Here is an 11,066-nt window from a genome sequence, read left to right on the forward strand (position 1 = left end):
GCGTGTTTTCTTCAGAAACCATTCCTCAAGCAGCAAAATCTTGTTGAGAAAAATGAAAACAAGGCCTACAAAAATAAAGCACTCAGCTGCACAAACAAATCTCTCCCTGGGAAATCAGCAGACACATGGAGAGGACCAAAGGCAGACCACCACAGACCAGGGGTTAGTCCCCGCAGGAAGGTGCCCAGCGAGTTTCTCACCATTGTGTTAACTGGGGTAGTGCAGGCATTAAACAGGAGGATTATGCCGTGGTTCCTGCTTAGCACCACCACAGGACCTCAACCACCTCCCCAGCCTAGCTGGTGTCCATGCTGTCAGCCATGTCTGCAGCCAGCATCCAAACAAAGACTTGAGGGGGCTTTGGATGTCCACATCCAAAACTGCCTCCGCAAAACCCAAGGTAGCTCAAATTGCGATGGAGACACATACACAAAGGCATACCAGTTTGCTCAGCTTTGACTCAATGAGATGATTTAACACTCACAGGTGTCGGTGTCACACATTGCAGTGTGTTAATGTGACCCTTTTTCCCAGCAAAGCTTAATCCATTATTCTCCTTCAACTTCATTTACCTTTAACTCCTTGATACCACCCAAAGGAGGGGAGGGCTCTGCTTTTGCCATGCCTTCCACCCCCAGCAACCTCTTTGGAGCTTACTGGTATCCCTCCCAACGCACCAGGCTTGCTCCAAACATGCCTGATACAAGCCAAGGGGCCAGGACCTCTCACACGAAGCATTTGGGCTGCTCTATTTTTCCATTCCAGCAGAAGCTGTACCTCTCCTGCTGAGAAGCCTGGAGCCGGCACTGAAGATGATGGGTCTGTTCCAGATTTACACTATTTTTCCTTACTCTCAGAGATCACCGCTGAGCTGTCTCTCATCCTGCTTTGGCATCTTCTCGCATTTTAAACTGCAATCATACCCCACAGAAAAACACATATCCAGGCAAGGGAGCATCCAGCTCAGCTCCTCCTACATTCCCAGGACAGCAGTATGACTTCTCCAACCAATGGTGGGGTTACACTTTGGATCCAATTTCCACGAGACCCAAGTGGCACCCCTAAAATATATGCCAAGCCAGAAATAACCCACTGGGACAGAAGAGTCGAAGTCCAACATCTCTCTCATTCAAAGAGGGATCACATCTCTCCCAGAAACCAGACAGCCACCACACATGAAGCAGGAGGTACAAGTCTATCTTAAAATCTCCCGATACAAGTGGCTGGCCCCCGGCAAGGAGGGGGCTGTACAGGGGTGTGCTCCTGCAGCTTGTGTGGCTGTGCTTCTCATTTCCCACCACATGGACTACTCTGCAAGACCCACAAGTGGGGGGCCAGCTGGACCTGGGACCAATACCTGCATTTGCGGAAGAGAGATAATAGAATGGCCCATTTCAGGATCAGCTTGTTAGATTGCAGAGGCCAGCATGGCACCCCCAGGCATCCCTGCATGGCAGGTCAGCACCTCCTGAGCCATGAGCTCAGGAAACCCACCGTGAAGGAGAAGCCCCACCACCTCCATGCAGGGAATGGCTCCAGGTCCTTGCAGGAGCGGTGGCACAGCCACCAGGTGTGCACCCCAGCGTGCCTGTTTTGGGAAGGCTCCTCCGCCCCAGCTATAAATACCAGTCCTGACTGCACGATCCCCAGAGGCTCGCTGTGTTCTTCCAGCAGATGTGCCAAGACAAGCCGACGTGAGGCTCCGTAATCGGCAGTTTGTTGGTCTCCTGGGGCTAGCGAAAGCCCAGATTAGACTTTACAGCTGACTCGAACGCGCAAGCAACCAAGCTCTGTTAGGGCCACAAGCAACAGTGGAATGATTTAGGAGATGGGACCTTGAAGTTGCCAATTATTTATCTAGTTGATGACTCAGACAAGCAGTTTTACTGTCCAAACCTTGAGGGAAAACATGTGGAACTAATCAGGCTACGCTGAAAAAAAAAAAGTTCAAATTAATATAAAATAAATTGAACAATGCACACAATACCAAACCTGATTTTTCCTTCCAAATAGGCATTGTATCTAAGAGAGATGCTTTTTCTTGCTCATTTATTATTCTTTTGCTTTTAAAGGGCAATGCACGGCAGCAGAAGTCATTTCTGCAAGCACAACAAAACATAATCTCTTCACAAAGAAAGGCAATGGCTGTTTATTCAGCAGGTCCTTTCTATTCATGACGTTGCCATCTGAAAATAAGAATGTCATTGAAAATAATAATAAACCAATGTATTTTTGTGATTACCCTGGAAATACACCAATTTCAGTGTTAAACCAACCCATAAAAGCAAGGTTTTATGCTTAATAGGTACTGTGAGTTTGTTGCCTGTTAATGTAGACTAAAGAGGGAGACAAGATGTTTTAGTAGTTTAATGTTGGCTGGATGATTTGAGGTCCTCTATCTTTTGTGCCCCAGAGCTCTTGAGAAAGTCACTTCAGCTCAGGCATCCAGCTCCTGATGGGTTCACTCGCACAGAGATGCACATTTTGGGATCTTGCGGGATTTGGGGCCACCGTGCTGCATAGTGATGTCCAGAGCCCTCACCCTTGCCCAGCCAGGATGTATGCCGTGTTAATCTCTAATTTCAAAGGTGCACATATGGCTAAACACTGAAACTTTTCTTAAAAATTATAAGTTTTGCTGAAAATTCATTCCTGAAGAGGGAGACTCAAGTACCAACCACATTAAAACAAGATGCTTAGAAACAGGATTGAAAACTATTGCACCCAGCATCAGAGAAGGCATAGATAAAGATGAGTCAGCTTAAACCCGACTCAGCCAAGCCAGCACTCAGCCTCCCACCAGCTCTCCTCTAACCCCTCGCATCCCTCCCCAGCACAGGCAAAGCCCTTCCCCCCTCCCATCAGGCACCCCCCACCTGGGGACCCCAGGGCTTGACTCCTAGCCAGAGGCTCCCGCTTGCCTGCCTGTTTCCCTGCCTCCTCCTCAACACGAAGCCTCCCAGATAACATCAGGCCAGGGCAATTATGTCCTCCCCAGGCCAGCAAACTAGATTTTCTGAATGACCTGCCCAGATCACATCTCATCAGCCTCACGCATCGGTCGGTGCCAGGACTCTTCCTCTGCGCAAGTTGCCAAGTATTGTCCTGGAGCCAGACGGTTTCCCCCTCCTCGTGTTCACCAGAAGACTGACCATGTCATTGCTGGAGCCATTCATTTCGTGCACGCTCCAGTGACTCGTGTCCCCACCCCTGCCCCAGGTCACTCTGAAACTTGCCCTGCCACCATGCCCTTCTCATTTGCCTTCTCCTCTCCACCACCCCTTGACTGACTTGCTTGAAGATGCCCCTGCCAAGTGGGCTGTGGTCGGGAGTTGGGAAGGGAAAAGCCCACAGGTCAGCAGGGGAAGGTACCTGCTGCGAGAGCTCAATTCATCCCTGGCAGAGGGATTGTGTCTCACCCGAGATATGTCTCCCTCTCAGATCAGCCCAGTGTTCTCCAGAGAGGGCTCAGCAGTGAACATCCCGCTGCTGGTCCATCCCCAGCAGCTTCCTGGCAGCTGCTGGTGGTTTGTCTCGCTTAGGATGGTATTTCAAGCCATTTCACGATTGTGTTTTCTATCAAAGAGCAGCAAGAGCCCAATTGCTGCCTGCCTCACCCTCCTCCAGCCCACAGCCGTGCTTTCACCCAGGAGACAAGGGGTGACCTCAGGGGCTCCTCTCGCCTGCAGAGAGAGGGGACCAGCAGGCATCCCGGGTGCCTACTGTCCACCTCCTCCCTACCAACGGGTGCCAGATTTAAGATACAACAACGGCCTCAAAAACAAGTCTGTTGACAGACCTGCTGGCCCTGCCACCTTTCCCTGCTGTCACTAAACCAAACCTTTCATCAAGAACGTGCCTTCACTCAAGCCACATGACAGAGGAAACCAGGCAAACACTGAACAGCGAGCAAAGAGCACACCTTAAAACAGGGCAATGGCCTCGTGCAGCAGCCTAGAGACTTTTTATTAAGGAAGAGAGCTAACCAGCACTCAGGCCAACTTAAAAGATTGTGCAGCATGATGGCAGCTCCCGTTTCAAGGGAGAAAAGCAGAGGGAGAGGGGATTTGGAGTCAGACTAAACCCTTGCGGCAGGTACCCATCAACACGTACCCCAAGGTCACACGTGGGAGGCAGCTTCTTTAAAATAGCAAGACAGCTTGGGGCTTTATTTACATTCAGAAAGGCTTTTTCACTCTGCTAGTGGTAGCTTCACCCCCAGGGACCTCATAGGTTGCTGGTAGTTTCACTCCTAAAGAAGCAGGTTTTGGGGACTGCCACACCCATGCAGAGCCCAGACAGAGGTCCCATGTCCCCATGGATGCCCACCTGACAAACCCATGCCCAGACAGGCTCTCACCACTACAACACACAGCCCAGTGTTGTCACCCCACTGGCGTCCTGTCCCTCGAGCGTACATATCCTAAAGGTGGGGGTCAGGCTGATGCAGCCTCTGCCTGTGGCAGCCAGCAGCAGCACACCTTTCCACCTCCACGCAGCCACTACTCACAGGCACATTCTGATGGATGCCTAATTTTAAACACACCAGCAGCTCATTTCCTCTGCTCAAACCATCACAGGCTTAAAAACACAAGCCTGGGATTGTGAGTTTGCTGGGGAATGGTGGGCCTGTCCCCACAGCCGGCCACAGCAGCAGACTGGGGAGCCAGCAGCAGCTCAATGTGGTGGCATGCAGTTCTCATCTCTACCCTGCCTCTCGAGTGTTAAAACCACCTTTTTGAGGCAGAAGAGCCACAAAGGCATCACCTGCACATGAGCCAGAGAGCAGGGCTGGTGGGGTCACGGCCTTTGTGTCCCAGCTCTGTTGCCTGCAGAGCAAGGGTCAGGGTTTACTCACGCAGTTCACTTGCCCATTGCTTAGAGCTTGCTCTGACTTAAAACTGAGTCATAAAAAGACCAAGTAACTCAACTCCCCAGCATCACAGACGCTGATCTGTGGGCAGGGCTGAGCCCTGGCAGGCAGAGCTTGACTCCAGCCTGATAAACCAGGGCAGCTCTTCCAGCAGGTTTGCTGTGCTAAGGAGCTGCAGGTGCCCAGCAATGCATTTAACCTTCAGCATTTCTCTTTCTCCCCTCATCCTTTGCTCATTTTCTCAGTTTAAATTTAAGGTCTGTGGTATAAAAACAGCATGCAAAATTTTCCAGATACTACACAGTGAGTGGAGCTAGCAATGCTTCCTTAAAGCTTATAATACAGGAGTTAGAGAGAGTTGGGTAGGATTTTTTTTTTCCTTTCACTAAAGCTCCAGGAGGTGATACAGAAATCCAGTCTGCTTTAAAAAGAAAAAACCCAAACGTTTGTATTCCTTGCGGCTACTGGAAAGAAAAAAAACAAACGAAAAAAAAAAAAAAGGGAAATCAGAAAACAAAGAAAAAAAAATACAAGCTTCAGATGATTTCTAAGCAAATTTCATGCTCTCTGAGTGCCTGGCAGGCTTTCCAGTCACGCAGGCTTTGGGGCACCAAAGTCCCCTTGACTAACATCAAGCTTCTCAGCAGCTTGGGAGTTTTGGGACATTTACTGGCGGGGAAAGGGACCCGCAGGGTCACACAGGACAGACCTGTGCCCAACAGAGACCTCTGGCCAAGGGATCCCAGATTCTTGTGCTCAGGTGGCCACTCTGCCTCCAGCAACACCCAATGCAATACAAAGAAACTACTCAGCCACACGTCCTCGGCACTGCCGAAACCCACCCCCAGCACCTCCCCCTGGCACAACCCAGCCCCTCTCAGACAGTCCAAAGGAGCCAGCAACTTTTCCCCTGAGCAAGCCAATGCAGTAATAATTAAATCCAGATCTCTTACCTCTGCTCCTACCCTGGACCCCAAAGCAGGGGCTGCAGCACCACCATTTTCCTCCCTGGGCGTGAGCATCCTGGGCTCCGCTCAACAATTCTGCACCGACTTCTGGGGGCCGCAGGAGCCCAGTTAGCAAGTGCCTGTCCTTACCCATCTAGGCTGTGTTCCCTTTCCCTGCTGGAACCGATTAGACCAATTAGTAGCACATCAGGGTTACTCTGTGTTTGCACCAAGGACCGACACCTGTGGGTATTTGCCAAAGATATTACCCATTTCTGCATCCTTTAGCCTCGCCTTGGCTGTTTGTGGGGGCTCTCATCTCCCTATTTTTATCCTTTTCCCCAGAGCTCGTATTTTTATGGGACTGCGCAGTCCAGAGAGGACAGCAGGGTAGATAAGGCAGGAGTTAATTAATTTCTCATGATGGAAGCATAACAACCAAGCTAATTAAGGCTATTCATATGCCTCCTGTCCTTAGCTGCTGTGGTGATCCTGCACCTACTCAGCGAAACCTACCTGCTCTCCCAACAGGACTTAAAATCTCCCTTCTCCCCATCACAGTGTCAATTAATAGATCAGTCATTTTTTCACTAATTTTCAAAATTAAGATTATGATTTCTTACTATTATCACTAAGGTAACTCATGCCTTATAATTTTAATTAACTGATCTTAAATTTTAAAAACACACGTTATCTGAAGCGTAATGATCTAGTCTTTTATTCTACAGCAGAGATGGATGTTAGCAGGTTGGATGCAACTGCTGAGAGATGTCACATCCTTCGTGGAGGACAGGACTCCCAAACAGGTCCTAGTTCTCAGACTCAGCCCACAACTATGTTAACTTGTTCTTGATGCACTTCTCTATGAGCATCAGAAGGTGCCCTAAAAAAATTGCACTGATGAATTTCCCTGAATAAAATACCTCCTCTCAATACTTTGGACAAACAACAGACCTTGTTTAACATCCTGACCTAAACACCAGGAATAACTCTGGGGGTAAATGACTCTTAACTCGTTGCACTGATGCAGTGAATTCTTCTAAACCACAGTAAGCCTGACCTTCCTAAGGGACCTTGTCCTGTTAACTGCACTGAGTTAGCAGCTAGCGTGGTCAAATCTGAGCAGCTTCTCTTTGTAAGCAAAGGCTATTTCACCTTTTGCCACCCATTTGGGCTGTGTTTCTGCTGCGTTTCCGAGTCCCTTTGTGCAGTGATCTCCCCATCTGCAATGCAGGTTGCTTAGAAAATGGGAACACATCTAAGCACAGAGGAATAGATTTACTGTGAAGGGGCTGCAAAGCCATCAGTGCTCAGTCCCCAAGGGTTCTGCTCTGCTGTCTGCCAGTGAAGTGACAGAAGACCCAGGTGTCACCGGAATAGCAGGACACGCTGGGCCTACATAGGGGGCTGCTGCTGGTGCTGGTACTGCTCACACCCTGTGCTCAGAACTGCTGGCCCCAGCACAAGGCTTTGTCATTGTAACCCTGCCAGCACCTCCAGGCCCCTCTCCTCCACCCTCCACCAGCCAAGATGCCAGCCCCATCCTGCCTCTTCCCATTGCCCTACCCTGAGCTCCTCTTGGGAAGCACAAGGCTGTTACTGCTGGAGGATCCCCAGGTAGTATCTGCACAGCTGTGGCTGAAGAAGTAAACTAGTCCACGCTTTTCCATCAAAGCCCTTTGGAAGGAATAACAGGATGGAAGGGCAATTAGGAGATTTTGCCAAAACCCATCAATCAACAGACAAAACTCTTTAGGTTTTTGACTGTGTAGCTACAGTTGTTTCCCTCTAAAATTCCCCAGTGAAAGGGAATGCAGTGCTTACCCCTCCGCTTTTCCCAGCAGCTTCACTTTTAGCGCTCCCTCTGCCAGCCCAGGACAGATGTCACTCCTGAGGCACCCTGGGATGGAGCAAGACCAGGAATACTTCTCTGTTGTGGTACCAGGTATGCGACTCCTTTGCTAATGGAAAGCTCTCACCCAAGCCAATCTCGGAAAGTTGCCTAGTTGGTTCAGGATGGGAATGACAAACCTATCACGAATGTAGTGGCACAGAACAGCCACAATAATTAAGTTGGCCCCATCTAGTTGTTCTCATTAGATGCAATTAAATAAACTGACAATAAAGCATGACGTTCACCGTTGCCAAGTTACCAATATAGCAGATCTCAGCGCAACAAAATAATCCATGCAAAAAGAACTGTTTCTTTGTGGGGACTTTTAAAAAATGTTACGCCAGTTAAAGAAAAGCCGTCTTTTTTTTTTTTTTTATTAGAAATCAGCCCTTTCAGCATAGGGGAAACACTGTGCAGCCTGAGAACGACGCTTGGAAGCTGCATCCTCCTCTCCGCGAGCCTTGCACCCCTCCTCGTGGTCGGCTGCAGCAACTGTCGTGTGAGCGAAATCCTCTGCTGGGCTTTGGCTTCCAAAAAGAGCGCAGCTAAATAAATGTCCGAGACACGCTTCCAGCTCTGGCACCGAGTATCGCCTTCTCCAGGTTGCGAACATCTCCGAGCTAGAGATGTAAACAACTTCTCCTTCTCACTAGACGTTAACTATAAGCATGCGTTTCGAACGTAATTAAACTGGAGGGTGTAGATATGTGTGACACATTGGAACAGTTACACTACCCAATCTTAATGTTTGTTTAAAGGTTACTCTTGGATGAAAGCTGGTTAGAGAATAAATAGCAGATGCTGAAGGCATCCATTATGTATTTTTGCAATTAGCAGAAAATCTTGGTACTTTTCTTAAAGAACATACATAATTTTGTGGGATGTTTATTGCTGGAAGCAATCTGCTCTCGCTAGCAGGAACAGCATCCAAGAGCCCAGGGAAGCGTCACAAGAAGTCACACATGGTAAGCCAAATGCAATGCTTGCTTCAGGAACAGCACTTAAAATCCTGAGCTCTCTGTCTCAAGGAAGTGGTCAAATGCACTTTCTTTCCGCAGAAAATTTTAAATTAGAAAGAACATGGTAAAATTATCCCCATTTCTGTTTTCCATGGACATTTTGACTACCCAGCAAAAATGTGGCTGCTGATTATGCTTTCATTTTAAAAATGCATCCAGGTCGTTTCATGCCATTGTCTTCTATGCCCATGGGCTTCTCCCATGGTCCGGCTACCATCTTCCCTCTTGGGGTAGGGAGATACTACTATACTCTGGAAAATCTTGTCCATCCAGGATGCATGGCCTGGAAAGCAAAATGGAAGTAAGGAAGCCACTACAGCTCCCAGAGAGCATCTCCCTCTCACAGAAGTTTGTGTGTGTGTGGAGTATGAGGTGAGGGAGCAGCTTAACTTTGGACTGTGCCAGTCCCTCCCCTGAAATAAAGGCAGCGATGAGTTCCATCATATCCAAATGAAACCAGAGGAAGTATTCAGCCAAGGACCGAGGTATTTGGGTGAGAACATAACATGGACCTCAAGACACCTGGTCACCACAGCTGGAGGCTTCAGCTGGTTCTGCTTTAAGAAGACAGTGGTATTAATGCCCCAAACAGCAACCTAAATAGCTCTCTGCTCAGTCAGGAAAGAGGACCACCACATATTACACCCTCCCAATCCTCTGACAGATCCTGATAGTGCCTGAAGACCTCCACGAGAGATTAAGTTTCACTCCTAAGACTTGATCCAATTGAGAATCAATTCTAAAATCTCTTCTCACATCTTATGGTACTAAACAAAAATGCATGCTGAGCACAAAAAGTTGTACAAGATACCATTTCCACGTACCATCCATACTCACACTTCAGTAGTTGCACAGCTATCTTTGCCATTTCTTACCATGAAGAAACTGCATTGTCCTAAAAAGCCCTCCAGAAGAAAGCAGATAGTATCTTTTGGGATGGCGCCTTGTATTTTCCAAGAGCTGTCTCACTGCAGCATCTATTAGAAGAAACTGAACCAAACCCTCCTATTTGTAAATTAGAAAGAAAAAGCGCAACTCGGACTGAATTTGGTTTAGGACTGAATGGTTCGCACTGTGCTTGAGAAGCATTTTAGACAAAAGCAAGCTTTCTGCCAAACATTTGAGGGGGAAAAGAAAATTTCTGCTTTGCTGTCTGAATGCAGTTATAAACCAGGATGACAAAATAGTCTGGCATTGCTGCCCACAATGAAATAAGCTGTGCATCTCATCCTTTGCAAGCACAACTCAATTTGTCTTCATCCTGCCCTGTTTAGCTTCTACAGCTTCACCCTGAAGACAAATTCTTTTCTCCACAAACCCTGGAATTCAAGGTGGCAGAGTCAATGAAGGGAGACAGGCAACCTCTAGGCAGGGAGTGCTTTTGCATGCATTTCTAGACAGCATAATCATGAAATAGCTACACTAAATGCAAGCATTGTTGCTGTGTGGAACAGATATCTATCTAAAGCTCAAGTCTGACTAGCAAAGCAGAATTGACCGAGCTTCTTTAAGCGTCTTTGCTCCCCTCCTTAATCATCTCACTTGCTTCCATTGAAGCAGAACAAGTCATTGCTAGTTTAACACCTAGTGACTGAGGAGGCCAGCTGCTGCTAAGCACTGTGCTGAAGCCAGCCAGACACATCTGATCTCACTCATAGAAAAGAGCACAGGTACTACGCTGAGATTTTCTGTAGCCGGGAGAGAAAAAAAAAAAGCAAAGCACAATGTGTTTGACGTCAGTTTTGCAACAGATTATGTACCAAGCTCATTGGCAGAAACAGGTTCCGATTGCTTCAGCGGAAGGTATTTAAAGATTTTGTTCCTTTTGCAAGGCACATAGAGATTGGTAAGAGCACCCCCTTCCCCATCCCAAAGAGCATCTGCAATTCAGAAAGGTAAGGAAAAGACATCAAAAGGCAGAAAGCAAAAGAGGATCAAGAATACATCAGCTGAGCAGATTAGAAGGCTCAATAAAGATGCCTATTGTTACCATCAGAAATACTCCACAGACCACAGGCTGAAAACCACCATCTTACACTAAGCAATCTTTGAAAAATAGCAGAGCACTGCAAAATTAAATTCATCTATGCCCCCCTGTCTCCACCGAGAGATTTATAAAGGTCTGCAGATCAAGAGTGTGAGAACTGCTGCTGGATGAAACCAAAATTTTGAGTATTTTTGTTGCTGCCTCCTTTGTTACCTGATTAGCCGAATCCTCTTTGCATCATCTCGCAGCCTTCCGTTATTAGCAGTTAACCCCGGGATCTTTGGACTGTGGCAAGCACACAGCACCAGGTGCCCCGTCTCCGAGTCCTCTGCACTGTGTCTCGAAG

The sequence above is a fragment of the Falco rusticolus genome, chromosome 11, assembly GCF_015220075.1.
Source record: "Falco rusticolus isolate bFalRus1 chromosome 11, bFalRus1.pri, whole genome shotgun sequence".
Taxonomy (NCBI): domain Eukaryota; kingdom Metazoa; phylum Chordata; class Aves; order Falconiformes; family Falconidae; genus Falco; species Falco rusticolus.